The 14,226-nt window shown below is 48.3% G+C and overlaps 1 long non-coding RNA gene across 1 annotated transcript; it reads right to left on the reverse strand.

Annotated features, from left to right (window-relative positions):
• Positions 1-6,363: 6,363 nt before the first annotated feature.
• LOC311420748 lies at positions 6,364-11,120 on the reverse strand. The gene is made up of 2 exons (XR_014684532.1): positions 9,698-11,120; positions 6,364-7,608 (listed from the first exon to the last, which is right to left on the reverse strand). It is a non-coding gene; the product is annotated as an uncharacterized lncRNA (long non-coding RNA).
• Between the last annotated feature and the right edge of the window lie 3,106 nt (positions 11,121-14,226).

The following is a 14,226-nucleotide window of genomic DNA, read 5'->3' on the forward strand; positions in this document are numbered from 1 at the left end:
GGGTTTGGCACGGCTCCCTACATGATGGGAAATAGGCGCAGAGCCCAGTCAGTATAATGCGGTCGGTTTCTTGCTGATTTTTACCTGCCAAATGTGGAACAGAAGTAGTTATGGCTGATGTCATTCTTTTTTAGTTTCTTATTTATTTTTACAGGCATCTGACTCGCTGGATTAGTGAGATCCAAACTCACCCTACATAATTCTATGCAAATACCTAACATGATTATTTTAACATTTCAGGTTCAGGGAGTAAAGTACGTCCTGACCTGCTTGCCTTATAAAATGCCTGTGGTCTAATTGAAGAGCTCATAATTTTTTTTAATAACTACTTGAGATTTTTCTGTTTCCACTGCAAAACAGCTTTTTCCAGCTTTTTTCACCATTCAGCTAAAATGAACAACACCAGTGTATCCAAAACTTGCTTTTAATGTGGTCCTGGCACCACCCAGTCTGGTAATGAAGGCAGGGCAAACTAATCCAGATCCCCACTTTAATCAAAGAAGGATTTCCTAGTGCTGAAGATGCAATAAAATGCCCACATATCGATACACTTTGGCCTCACGTGCATCCTGCGTGACATCTTGCTGCTTGTTAGGGTAAGAGGTGGTCTGTGCTGCAGCCAAAAAGTCAGCTTGAGCAGAACTGTTCCCTTCCTCAGCCCTTGCAGAGAAGCACGGCTTTCTGCCATCCTCAGAATGGGATCTGAGCTGTGCCCTCCTCCCGCACAGCTGAACTGTACTGAAACTCTGGCAAGCAAAAGCCTGGCTGTTTTGCACAGAAAGGTTTCAAGGCAAGGCTCCCCGTACCCAGCCGTGTCCCTGCTGGCCGCCTGCCCTCCCGTTAAAATCCAGCAGCGCCGAGCTTGCGTGCTCCTTGGGACTGCAGTGGCACCAGTGCGGCCGGCAGAGCCAAGAGAGCATGCACTGGCGACCAGATTGTCCCTTTGGTGCTTGCTTTTTGTAGACCTGGAGCCCAGATCCTGAAAGGAGATCCTTGAAGAGAGACCTCTGAGCTCATGCGGATCAGTTTGCAGGCCTGAGCCTCGAGAAGCACGGTAATTAATAACAACTTGGCAAGACCATCCTGGATTTCAATAGGAGTTTTGCACTAGGACAGGATGAGAATACGGCATTAAAATAAGGCAGACAGTTCACAGCAGGCTGAAGAGACAGGCCAAGATCAACAGGATAAAACTCTCCTCTTACAAAAACTGCCCTGAGCCTTTTTGTCCACACACAGGGCCTTAATTTAAGGCCCGTTGAAGTCAATGGGGAAAAAAACCTCATTAATTTCAATGGGTTTGAATCAGTTTGAACCCCGATCCTGGCCAGAGGACAAGTGTTTATAAGCTGGCCATGAATAAATTTAAGCTGGGAACGAAGGACAGTCTCTAAGTAGAGAACAGGGAGGTTCAGAAGCCACCTTCAGCAGAGGAGGTGGCCAAAATGCCTAAGTAATTATTCAGATGGAGCTTGATTGAGCTAAACTGGAGAGTGCAGAGTGCGGTGGGGCTGTGGCAGCAGAGGGGAAGCCTCCAGTCCTTCCCCACCCAGGGTCCACATAAGCCCGGCGGCAGGGCACGAGCCTGTCACATTCCTTTTTTCCTCTAACTGCCGTGCAGAAAAATCTATTTTAGGCAGCTGCTATTTTATGCTTCCGGCATAGCTGCATTTCAGGGGTGGGATGTGGATCCAAATTATTGAGCGTTGGGGCACATCTTGTGACAAAGGTTACCGATACGCTGCACAAACACGTTGTCTGTTATTTTGCCTAAAGTAGCTTTCTTTCTGTCATGCTAAAGACGAGTTCCAGTCACGGAACTCTTTCTGGTGCAGGACACCTGCTGAAAATATCTTTCTCTTAAGCTTCTTGTGTTTCAGCTGAGCTCTCGTTCCACCCTACCACGTGCTCCTACGAGTTCCTGAAGGCCGCAGCAACCGGACTTCTGCTGCTGGACTTGGAAGTTTGGTGCTTCCCAGTCCTTCTGAAGGTGCCTTGTTAAAACCTTCCCTTGGCCTGGGCATGTGTCCTCACCCCCAGACTGCCGCCGTGTTCCTCCAAGTTTCTGCTGCTTTGCTGTGTTTTACCTCACTTCTAATGCAGGCTGTGTCTGTGCGCTACTGTGCAGGGCAGTGCAAGCAGTGTTAGGGTTAGCCGAGGGCTCTGTGCAGCGCTGCATGTTGTTATGGATCATTTGAAGTCTTTCCTAAATGTCAGCGTGGTTAGCAGAAAGCACAAAATGAGGTATTTTAAAGAGTTATGTATTGCTGGATGTTACGGGGAGGCTGTCACCGTTCTGTGCCGGGTTCCCTGGTGGTGCGCGGTGCTGCTAGGGGCTGGCTGCTGTGCCAAGTGTGCTGTTAGGCCTTAAATCAGCGTTGTGTTAAATGTATGGGATTCAAATAGCACTGCTGGAATTAATCAGTCTCTAAATTAAATTAAACCTACTTTATTGGCTATTGAAATTAGCCCACTTTAATGGAAGGGTGATACTGTTCACTGTAAAAAAGCTGTAGTCCTGAGCGTAGCTTTGTCCACTTTTAGTCTTCAAATCCTTTACAAACAAAATTACCTTGTACTGTGATATATTTAACTTCATTTTCTTTTATTGGAAATTTCAGAACGTAAGTACTGAATTTGCATTCTCTCTCCTCTTACAAAAAAAAAAAGAATCCAAATTTAAGACAAGGATAGCTTTTCACAGACAGTAATACTTTTTGGAAAAAAAAAAAAAAAACACAACCAAAAAAAGCACTAGTCAAAAAATACCTGTCCCTGGTGGATATAAATTAGAAAATTATTTCAAAGTTAAAAATAAAATTAGTTCTTGCTTGCTTGTCTTGTCTTATGCCAGAGTGGTTTGTTGTTTGCAGTTAATGAACTTTTGAAACAAGACTGCTAAATTAGATTCTGACACAGGATTTTAGCAACACCAGTGGCCCTGCTAAGCCAGTATGTGTTCCGGTATCCGTACCAGCTCTGATACTGGTTCCTGTATTGGTTCCACTGTGAATCAGTTTGTATGAATAAATTTGTGATGCTAATGACATGGTGAAAAAAATGTATCTTGCCTGGTAGAATCATCCTTAGGTCAGATCTAGAGCCACCTCATGGCCACATACAGACCAAAAGAAACCTGGAAGAATCAAAACCAGGGCAGTTACTCTGGATTTACACCCAAGTGAATCAAAGCCGAATCTTGCCCTTATTTTTTGCGAAAACAAAACAGAAATGTGAGTGCTCTGAAGCACGTTCATGATACAGATTTGTTTTTCTTAACAACTGTGAAACGAACTAGCTTAGAGCTTGTGCCAAATTTGGCTGAACTGCTGCCAAGTCTAGTGTACTGATTTGTATGGCAACATTGGCAAGTGAAGCTAAGGTTTACATTGACTGCTATATTACACATTTATACAAGATCAGGGAAGTGGTTCCAATTACCTCGTGTTCTGCTGTGTGACCACAGCCAGTCTGAGGGAACAGTCATCTTTTAATGAGCTCATAATGAAACGCTTGGGCTGAGATTTAAAAGCCATTTAAGGGGCATACAGTGTGTTATGGCCTTTTATCAAAGCTACCGTGAGCACGACATGTTAGGAACCATTCTGGTGGTGGGAATTAAGCCATTGCTTTTACGGGTAAGTATAGTCACAGCTATTTCCTGCGCATTCCAGGGACGGAGCAGTTGGCTTGCCAATTTGCTCTTGACATATTTACAGACGGAGAAGCCACCTCTGGACTAGTTTTTGCAAACATCATGTTCCATTATGAAAATGTTCCCAAGGCTGAGGGTGAAGAGTCTGGCTCAGAATATCTCCATCTCCAGACAGTGTGGGCCCGTGTCTGATCTCAGCTCTGCTGGGGAAAGTCTGAAGTAATTCCATTAACTTTCCGGCATGTGTTGTGGACTGGCAGCGGAGTAGCTAAGGTTAAAGCCTGACCTTCAGTCTTCAGTAGGTCCGAAGTGGACTAAATTCCTGGATTTTATTTTCTTTATTTTCTAAGCAGGAAATAGTCCCACGGAGTCCTTTTATAGGATCTACTTTCTCAACAGCGAGAGTCTGGAAACTGTAAGGACATCCACTAGCATCCAAATTCCACAATTAATGATGCATTCCCAGAGTGGAGAGGGATCGCTGTAGCTGCCAACAAGGGCTGGAGATTGAGCACTTCGCAAGCAGTATAGCAGAGCAGGCTCTGAAAGCAGCTCCAGCGGTGTTTGGGTGTGAAAAATGACCAAAAAGGATGCTCAGTTCTGACATCAGCAAAGCTTTTAAGTCCATTCATAAATCCTGGCACTGAAGCTCATGCTTACGTGTTATACTGGGCAGAGCTGGCCTGATGAGTTTAGGCTTGGTTTAGGTAAAATCACAGCTAAGAGGCAAAGGAATGAAAATTGGGCCGAGAGCTACCTTTTGGTAGGGCCCTGGAAGGTGATGGGAAAATTCTCCCTGCCCTTCATGAGTCTTAAACGAGACCATGGTCACTGTGAGGGCTGGGGTGAGCTGGAACCGATGGGACCACGAATAACCTCTCTGGAAGAATGCTTACACTGGTATCACGGTCCTGCCACTTGGGAGCCAGAATGGAGGATTTTTAGCTTGCTACCAAATGGTGCTTGCATCTGAGCGGGGGCAGTGTCTCTGCTAAACATCTCTCCAGAATAAAATTTTTATGACCGAGCTCTAATCTCTCAGAAAAAAAGAGTTATAGGAAAAGTGCTAAACTCCTAACACAACCCTAAACACAGACCACGTTGCTTTACTAAAAAAGGAGACTTTTATTAACCGTAGTCATGAGCAGGCAGCACAGATGTTATAATGCTGTGGTGTTCAGGTTGAGTTTTGCAACAGGTAGATAGATTTCCTGGCACTGAAGGTTGACAGCCTGGTTTGCAAAATTACTAAGCTGTGTTCTGCTTGCTCTTACATGTACGCTGCCAGTGTTGAAAAATGGTAGATGTCAACAGGGCAGGAGCTGGCCCTTTGTCTTTGTTTGCTGTGTGTGTGTCATCAGGTATAAACGCCCATTCACATCGGCTATAAATGCCTGTTACCTTATTAGCAGCAAAGAAGACACAGTAACGTGGTGGAACTCTCTTATTGTAGAAAATAGGCCTGAAAGAAAGCCTGGCAGGTCTCGTCTGCTCAATCAACTGACTAAAGGGAAGTTAAAAGCCTGAGTGTGCTCCCTGGGCAAGGCCTTCCCTGCCAGGGCGGGCAGCAGAGCGCTGCCTCGCTCGGGTGCTGCGGGCTGGGCACGGTGTGGCCAGCACAAAAAGCCCTCGGACCAGCCATGGGGCTGGGCTGTGAGGTGACAAAGGGAGTTAGCCCTGTTTGTAGTGAGCTCTGCTATAACACATCCCCTGCTGAAATCAGTGGGTGTTCGCCACTGGCTTTGTGGCAAGCCAAAACGGGTCCAGAACGAGCTTGCCCTGGGAAAGGGAAGACTCTGAGACAGATCCTGTCCTGAGCCCATGGAAGTGGTGGGCTTTGGTGTGGTTCGGATGAAGCCTTCCCACAGGACAGCGCCGGCAAGTGCATCCCGTGTGCGTGAGGGCAAGGTGCCTTCTGCTGGTTTCATTGCCTCCATCAGTCGTGGCAGGGCTGAGATCCCGGAGCGCCTCTCGTCCTTCTCAAGTGGGGCAGATGCTGCAGGGGGTCAGGGCGAGCAGCGGGGCAGCAGTGGCTGCGAGCACGACCTGAGCTGATGTGTGGAGCAGTGAGGGTCCTGCCTGCAGCCCTCAGCTGGTGCTCTGAGGCCAGAAGGAAAGGGGAAATGGCCAACCTGGAGTGTCCCGGCAGGTAAATGGTCAGAGCTGCCTTCTCTTCTACCTCGAGCACCAGGCTGCCTTCCCGGGGTCAGATATGATGCCCAAACCCAGCTGTCAGGGATGGGAATCTTGGAACAAGTGGAATTTATTTCCAGGGGTTTCCTGTGTCAGCCCACTATGAGGAGATTTTTATTGCTGGGCATCTGGATCCCTGTGGGTCTGTGCTGTCATCTGATGCAGGAAAATATCTGAAATGCAGCAAAATCTAGTGATTGGGTAAGAACCATGGGAGCCGATTCATGGCATCTTGTGATTTAAATAAACTGCTCTCTGCATATCACTTCCAAGTGTATTGCACAGGGATGCCTCAGAGGTGTTGAACCTCTGTTGCCACAGCTCACAGACGACTTTCTCAAACACCGGAGCAATCGTCTCACTGGCTTCTTGAAGTTGCTAAGTACCGACTATTTCTCTGCATGTGTTACATGTTCAAAATGCAGCAAGGCTGCAGATGTGACTCAGGTCATGAGTCAAAGAAAGAGTGGGATTTTTAATTAAGTCTGCAAGTTTTCTTTAAGGCTGACAATACATCTGAGAATTTGACATTTATTTATGAATGCATTCCAGATTTGCACACTGCATATCAAAACCTAGGACAAGCCTAGCGCAGGGTGGGGTAGTGTGCTGAGATACTGTATCTGACTTGCCCTCCTGCCCGCAAGTGAAATTCTTTCCATCTGAGTCCCAGCGAGGTGGTGCTGGGAGAAGCAGAGCCCTTGGCAGATGATCATCTTGTCCCTGCTCCTGCCCTGAGCCAACCATGAGAGTTCACTTTGTTTGCATCCACTTCTGCCTCCCCGCTGGCACCCCGGCTCCCTGTGAGGGTGGTGTCTCCCAGGGCGGGGAACTTGCCATCCTGCTTTTCCTTTCCACTTGTGCAGTAGGAATGGGCCCCTGGGATCAAACAGGACTCCTTCCTAGGTGGCTGTCTTCACAGCCGAGCCCCACACCGTGTCCTAACACAGCTCCTTTACTTCCCACGTGTCGGTGTGATGTCCCCAGGGAGCAGAAGGGGGGGCAGATCCTGCTCCCAGGCTGGCAGCCTGACACCCTCAGCCATCCCAGGGGCTCAGGGTCCCCCGGCAATCTGTACGAGGCAGTTTTGTGTCCCAGGGCAAAGCTTCTAACCAAGGTGTTGCTGATGAATAAGCAGAAAGTAGGAATGACTCTCTTCTCCCCAGGGCGGCGCTGACACTGCGAGCTGAGAGGAGCATCGAACTCATCCGCTGGGTTACTGGAGTGAGAGGCTTGGAGTCTGAATCCACCGAGCTCAGGTCTGGTGAGTAAGTAGGCAGTGTTTAAAGATGGCAATCACTTTGATGGCCTTATCTGCTCTTTGAAGCCAAGGAGCCACTCCCTGCCCTGTACACACGTGATAAGCTCAATCAGATTCCTCATATCTTCTCTGCGAAAATAAGGGGCTGAGTTGACTCAGCTGGGACCGGAGCCTGTGACTCTGAGTGTGGGTGTGCTGTGCTTTTCCCACATACGTGCCGAGTGGCTGGCATCGGCACGGCACGGCCAGGCTGGCGTCTGCACCAAGGGCAGCCCTGGCAGTGCAAAAACTGATGCCAAGTGTGTGGTGACCTCCATTCAGGGCAAAAGGTGGTCAGTAACTCAGGAGGACGTCTCCTCCAGATATCACGTGTGGCTTTCAGGTGCCTGTGCTGCAACAGGACTTTGCCCTCGAGCTGTGGGCACAGCTGGCTCAGGGGTGTCGAGCCATTCCTCGTGGGCTTCCCGCAGGTGGGATGTAGGGAAGAGACAGAGCTGGGCTGCAGCCAGGCGGCCAGAAACGTCAGGGGCAACAAAGCAGAGAATCTTAGTTATAAAGCAACTGAAAATTTTTCTTCCCTCCCCCTCACATTTTTTAACAAGCTTCCTTTACCACTAGGAATTTCATCCTAGAGAAAGCTGGCAAAGGTCTGAGAGGCAGCATACACCTCCACCACACTGGGATAGGGCTAGGAGAGGGCTTACTGTGAAAGGAAGGCCAGCAAGAGATTGCCTTGTCAGCTGAATTGATTAAGTCTTTCTAACACTTGAGTTAATGGAGCAACAGCGCTTTACAATAGCTACAGCTTGGCAGGCACTTAGGTATTTCTAAGATATTTTATTTGACAGTAAAAAAACCACCTAGGATAGCAAGGTTTGGTTTGCATGTAAATGGGGAGAATTGGGAATTGTAGCGAGGGAACAGCGCACGGGGTGATCCATCAGCCAGCACAGGGACAGCTTCAAATCAGTAAACATGTCATGTTAAACTCGCTGTGGCAGCGCCTGATCTCATGTTAAACGATATAATAACAATGTACTAGAAGTCCTAATAGCAGTAGATGGCTTTTTTTGACCCAAAGAATGTACATTACACCTTGAGGCAAAGAAAAAAAAAAAAAGACGAGAAAAAGAGAAGAGAGAAAAAGAAAAAAAAAGTTCTGTGTTTGTAAATGCTGATTTGGAGCCAAAGGATTTCATGTCAAAAGTCTCTCAGATCCCTATAGTAATTGCAAGCAACACACACAAGATCTGAGCTGAAATAATTCCAGTGCTGAAATTCAATCCATTTTGGGTCAAGAAGCCAGTGGGGAAATGTTGTCTCTGACAAAAAGACAGGTGAAGCTAGTTTAGAGCAGATACAAAAACTGACTTGGAGCTGCAAAATGCAGCTGTCAGAAGAGTGTTTCACTTACAAGGCTAAAATGCAATTAGGGCCTGATTCAGCTCTTGTCAGAACTGCTGGAGGCGCTTCCCCCGGTGCTGGGGGTGCTGAGTCACCAGCGGCTGCTGAGTCACCAGCGGCCAGTTGCAGGCAGGGCTGTCACACGCCCCAACTGAAGGCAGCTCTGGTGCAGCTGGGAATATGAGCTTAATTTTACATACAGTGTAATTCGGTTTTTGTCGTTACCTTGCCTGCAGCAGCACTGTGCATAATAGAGTCACCTGAGAAGCGATGCAGTGAATGTTTCATAAAAATACTTTCTGAAGTGACAATTGCTTTTGTCCCTAAAATACATGGAAGCATTTAAAAAATGCTTCCTTGACTTCCTCTCCCACTTTCTGTAGCAGAAATGTGAAAAAAAAAAAACAAAAAAAAAAAAAACCACATACACATGAAAGTAAAAGAAAAAAAGCTGCTTATTCAGAACAAAAAGCAAGCTTACTGGCAGTTGCTTTTCAACAGTGAATAACCAGGGAATCTCAGGGACCTGAAAATAGCCATCTTTTAGAAAAAATAAAGAGAATTGTAAATAGGACAGAAATTCCAACCAGTCTCCAGCGAGTAGGAGAAAATTGCCAGGGCAGTCCAGAGAGGAGGAAAAGATGAGTTTAGCATTCACTAAATGGACACTCATTTAATGCAAAACTTCTTGAGGATGGGACCTGCCAAGAAAACCTCAGTTTCAGCAGCCCAGGAGCACACTAAGCTGGGGCGTGAACGCCTCCTCTGTGCTGGCGTGATTTAATGTATGGACAGGAGGTGCTGGGTGCTTGTTTTGGAGCAGCTGGGTGCCCCACGAGGGCTGTTTTTGAGTCCATCAGCAGCAGGTGCTGCCGCTTGAGAGAAATAAATGCTAATGCAGATGAAATAACCTGGGGCCTGAAATGCCCCTGGGTGGTACCTGCCATGACCATTCCCAGCTGTGCAGAGGGGTATGAAACAGTCAGAAATTAGCATCATTTTGGCTAGGGTTAGGTGATAGCACAGGGTGAGCAACAGCGCAGGGTGATGTCTAAAGTTTGGTTTAAGGAATTAAAGGCCCTGACACTTCCAGTGCCAGAGGCCTCTGCCAGAGGAGTGTTTTTCTCCTCTTCTCTAGCTCCCAGTGTGCTCACTAAGTTCAGAGCATGTGTAAATTCCTTTACCTGTGCAGCTTCCCCAGCCAGGGCCATCAGAGATCTGCGGGACAGGCTAGAGGCAGGCGTGCTGTCACTTCCAGGCTCTGGTCGGAAGCAGCTAACCGCAGCTCTGCTCCGGAGAGCCAGCCCCGTTCTTGTTCACTTGTAGAGGAAGTGCCAAGCAAAACAAATAGTACTTGAGGTTAAAAGGCTCAAAGTCTGTTAGCATCACAAAACCCAATCTCTGCATCTACTTCTGCCATTCCAAAATCATGACAGAGAGCAGCAAGTATCAGGAGGTCACAGAGATAAGCAGGACCCGGCTGACGCAACGCTGAGCCTGATGGAGGAGCTGTTATTGAAGAGCCGGTGCAGAGTGGACACATTTTCCTCCCCTTCTGTTTGTGCTGCTCCAGACAACAGTTTACTGACAACTGATGACTTTTAATCGTAAAACCAATGGACCGGGACCCAGGATAGCCTGTAACACCCTAATATTGGATGTTGATACTAGATGTATGGTGCACACTGAGAGTCACACAGCCCTGGGGGCCCTGCAGCAGACAGAAGAAGGGTCTCTACTCAGAGACTTCACTGCCTACATTAAGAGATGGTGTGACGCATACAGGAGGAAGCACAAGGTAACACTGCTGTTCATACGATCAAGCAATTACTTGGGCTGACAATAAGCTCAGTTTGAAATGCAAACGTGTCTGATGTTCATCTACAAGGGCATGAACTACACACGGCAGGGCTGGACGGCAAGAGACTGGCTCTGAGACTGCAGCCGTCAGGCTGGGGCCATGCTGCAAATTCTGCCTGATTCAAAGAGATAAAAGAGGGCAGAAAAACATGTTTAGCGTCCGTGCTGTGATACTTACGGGTGCTTGACAGTATTTATAGGTGCTGTGGTACTTGTAGGTGTAAATGACAGGTTTTACATCAAATGCTGAAGCTTGCGGCCTTTCCCCACAGATGCCATCAGTCCAGGTGCACACCATCAATGCCACGCACAGCTGGGAATGCGGAGCAGTTGGTGGTAGCAGATTTTGATCTGTAACTCCTCAATTTGTCCATTTCCACCTGTAGCATTTCTGCAGATCAGCCTGGCATGCCTTCAGTTCTGGTATTCACAAGTAGGCAGCCTGATCTCACCTGGAAATCTCACCTTGCCATCTGACGCGTTTTATCTCCATTCAGCTGATGCCTATCTTGTCATAAAATTTCCCATGGCTTATCAGCACTTGACAATTAGATGCTTAACATCCCACTTAATGCAAAACAGATTATACCCTGGGAATTAACAAAACAATAAAATGCCCTCAGGGGGAAAAAAGGGCAGATCGTAGGTAGCTGCGTTAGCGCGTGAGTGTGTGCACACACACTCCTCTGCACAAATACACACAGACACTCACAAATACACACAGACACACACCTGTGGATCCGTGCCCGTCCCGTCCCCCCGCCGCCGGGCCCGGCCGGTTCGGTCCTTCTGAGGGCTGCGGGCCCCGGCCCGGGCTGGCCCCGCGGGGCGGCCGCCGCGCTCCCCCTGGCGGCCCGGCCCGGCCCCGCGCTGCGGGGGCTCCCCGCACCCAGCGAGGGCTCAGCCCGAGGCCTTTCCGCAGAGCCCCTCGCCTCCAGCCCGGTTGTTTTAACCTCGGGGCTCGCACGGGGCCGGGGCTGGAGCTTTCGGGCCCGGCTGAGGCAGGCAGGGCCGCCGCCATCGCCCCGCTGCGGGCGTCCCCTCAGCGCGTCGCTGGGCCCAACGCCTCAGTCCTGCCATCGGGCTTCCAGGGCAGGCTTTGTGTGCTCACAGGACCTGACCTCGGGTATGTAAAAATGATGAGGGGACAGAAGGGCTTGAAGGGTCAAAGCGGTTAGTGAAGATTTAAAAAATATGACAGAAAAACTTTTGAAAAACCATGCGGAGAGGGGCCGTGCTCAGAGCACCCGTCTGCCTGCAGACACCCTGGGTGCCCTTATGGGACATAAGGGCCTGGTTCTGGGCTCAGCGATCCAAGTGTGCTCCCCGTGGCTCGGGGTGGTGGTGTGGGGCCGCCCTGGCCTGCCCCCCGCGCTCCCCGTCACACACGGGCTGGAGCAGAGGCTGACGCTTCCCATGAGGAATGCTTGGGATGCTCGGTCTGCACATTGTTTGGTAAACGCTGGTCTTTTGGCTGCCTGCCCTCGGAGAAGAAGAAATTTCTGTTGCAGTCTGGTCACCCTTCCAATAACTGACCGAATGCAATAGTTCAGATCCTGACGCACGGTGTGCGTTCATTTAACTGCTGATTTGTGCTGCAGTGGTGCTCTGCAGAGCCCAGGGGAGACAGCAGCACCATGATACCACACAACTCACACACAGAAAGCCATTTGGGCCATAAAGTGTGTAAATATACATCAGGCAGACTTCTGTTACCTGCCTTCTGAAATAGGGGAATATGTCTGTCCAGTTGTGCTTCACAAAAGGTCAGTACCATTAACCCCATTTTACACAGGGGGAGACTGAGGAATTGAGCTTTTATCTGCAGTTGTCCAGCAGACCAGGAATAACCAACAAATCCTGCGAGTGCTGGCCCTGCTAGTGAGGTCCTAGTGCCACCTCCCAGATGAGGAACTTGGCTTGTCCCGTCCTCCACCACTGATTAACCTCTCTGAAGGCACTAAGACTTCGGTGACTTTTCCAAGGGCCGGGTTGGGCAATGGGTGAGGTCAGGAGCCCTGACCCACACATGCAGGCAGCTTCCCATGTGCTCCCTGCACAAGTCCTGGTGTGCTCCTGCTTCGTGCTGCATGTCATTTGCAGTTTTTAAAGCAGTAAGTGACTCTTAAAGCCAAACAAATGCCTGGCATTTGGCTGTGCCTGTGTTTTCCTGTGGCCAGGCTGACCTTTGTGAACACTACAGTCACAACTATGACAGGCAGCTCGCTTGAGCTCTCCCTTCGGGGAGCTGGGGAAGTTTTGTAATTGTTTGAAGAGCCAAGAAGTCTTTCTTCAGTCCCTGATTTTCCCTCAGCAACCAACTTTCCTTCTTGATTTCTCATCTCTTCACCTTTCCCTTCCATGTAACGCCCAGCTGATAGTTGTTAGCGAAACAATCCTTTTATTGATGCAGATGCAATCAGCAGAAATGCCTAGCAGTTGCAGAGTTCAGCCCAACTCTGTGAAATCACCCATAAATGTGCTTCACTTCACTAGAACTGTTCTTGTGCTCAGTCTTAAGCATGTGCTTATGTCTTTTGCAAGTCCTTGGCCCTCTCAGTCCCAACTGGGTCATGCTGATTACCGAGTAATGGCAGGATGAGGGAGAGGCTCTCTTTGGGATCTCTGTGAAAGCATTTTTCTGAGCCTATGGTCAGTGGTCTGCTCTGATGGCAGATGAGTGCAATTTGTGGTTGTCCAATGAAGGAACAGAGCATGAAATCCCCTATTAAGGTTCTCTTAGATATGTCTGCAAAATCCTGAATAGTGATTAAAGTGCTCATGGCATGGCTGCTGTGTGATGTGCTGTTCTCATTGCTTGCAGCTCCTTGTCTGTGCCTCTTTAGCTGCTTTCTCTAACATGTTCTGCGCTTTACCAAGCTGCCATCATGCTCAAGCATTAAAAACAAAACAAACAAAACCCAGCTAGTGTCATAAAGTCATGATATGGGTTTATAAATGTAATAATCTTTAACTGGGATTTGCCTTCTCTGTTTCAGAGTGTGCTTGAGGTACTTTCTTATGCTTTGCCTTGCTACTGCGAGCATTAGACATGGTGTTCTCAGCACTAGGCATCGTGTTCTTTTGCAGTGGAGACAGGATGCTCACCTAATGGCTTGACATGGGGAATGAAAATATATTTATGTGGTTTGTCATTGCTATTGGTAAAATCCTATATAAGTTGTGGTTAAGGTCAGATCTGTTAAACAACTGAGAAGCACATACGTACTGTAAGACATGTTTTAAGCCTGGGAACTGGCGTATTGCTCATACACATGGCTCACTTTAGTTGCATCTTCTGTGAGGCATGGCTGCTCCTTGCTGTGACCCGTACAGCACCTAGCACTCTGCATGTGGTTCACAGCACCTGCTGAAGGCCAGTAATGCTAATTAGTCCTAATAGCTTCTTTATTTCATACAGCTTCTAGCTAGCTGGGACTGATCACAATAGGATGTCACTGAAACAAATAATTGAGACCCAAGATAAAAACTGTTTGGTTGGAAGGAAAACATGCCAGGTTTCTGAATGGGCTGCCACAGAAATATCTATTTATCCAGTCCCAAAGTGAAGCACTGTTTCCACTGTCTCAGATCCTCTACACTGTAGCACTGAGCTCTTCCTCCACTTAGCACAGGAGCGTGTCCGAGCTGCTAATGTACCTCTATGTGTAAGTGACAGTCAGGTACTGTAATGCCAGATGGCTTCTCATGAGTTCAATATATAGCACTAGGGTTTGCCTACGTGACCCACGACAGGAGTGCTGAGGTTCTGTACCTGTCTGCCCAGTGTTATTATATTTCTGTCCCCACTTTACAATTACACTGGTTCTGAGCCTTGCACGCACTGAGGGCT

Source organism: Aythya ferina, assembly GCF_964211825.1.
Source record: "Aythya ferina genome assembly, chromosome: 18".
Lineage (NCBI taxonomy): Eukaryota > Metazoa > Chordata > Aves > Anseriformes > Anatidae > Aythya > Aythya ferina.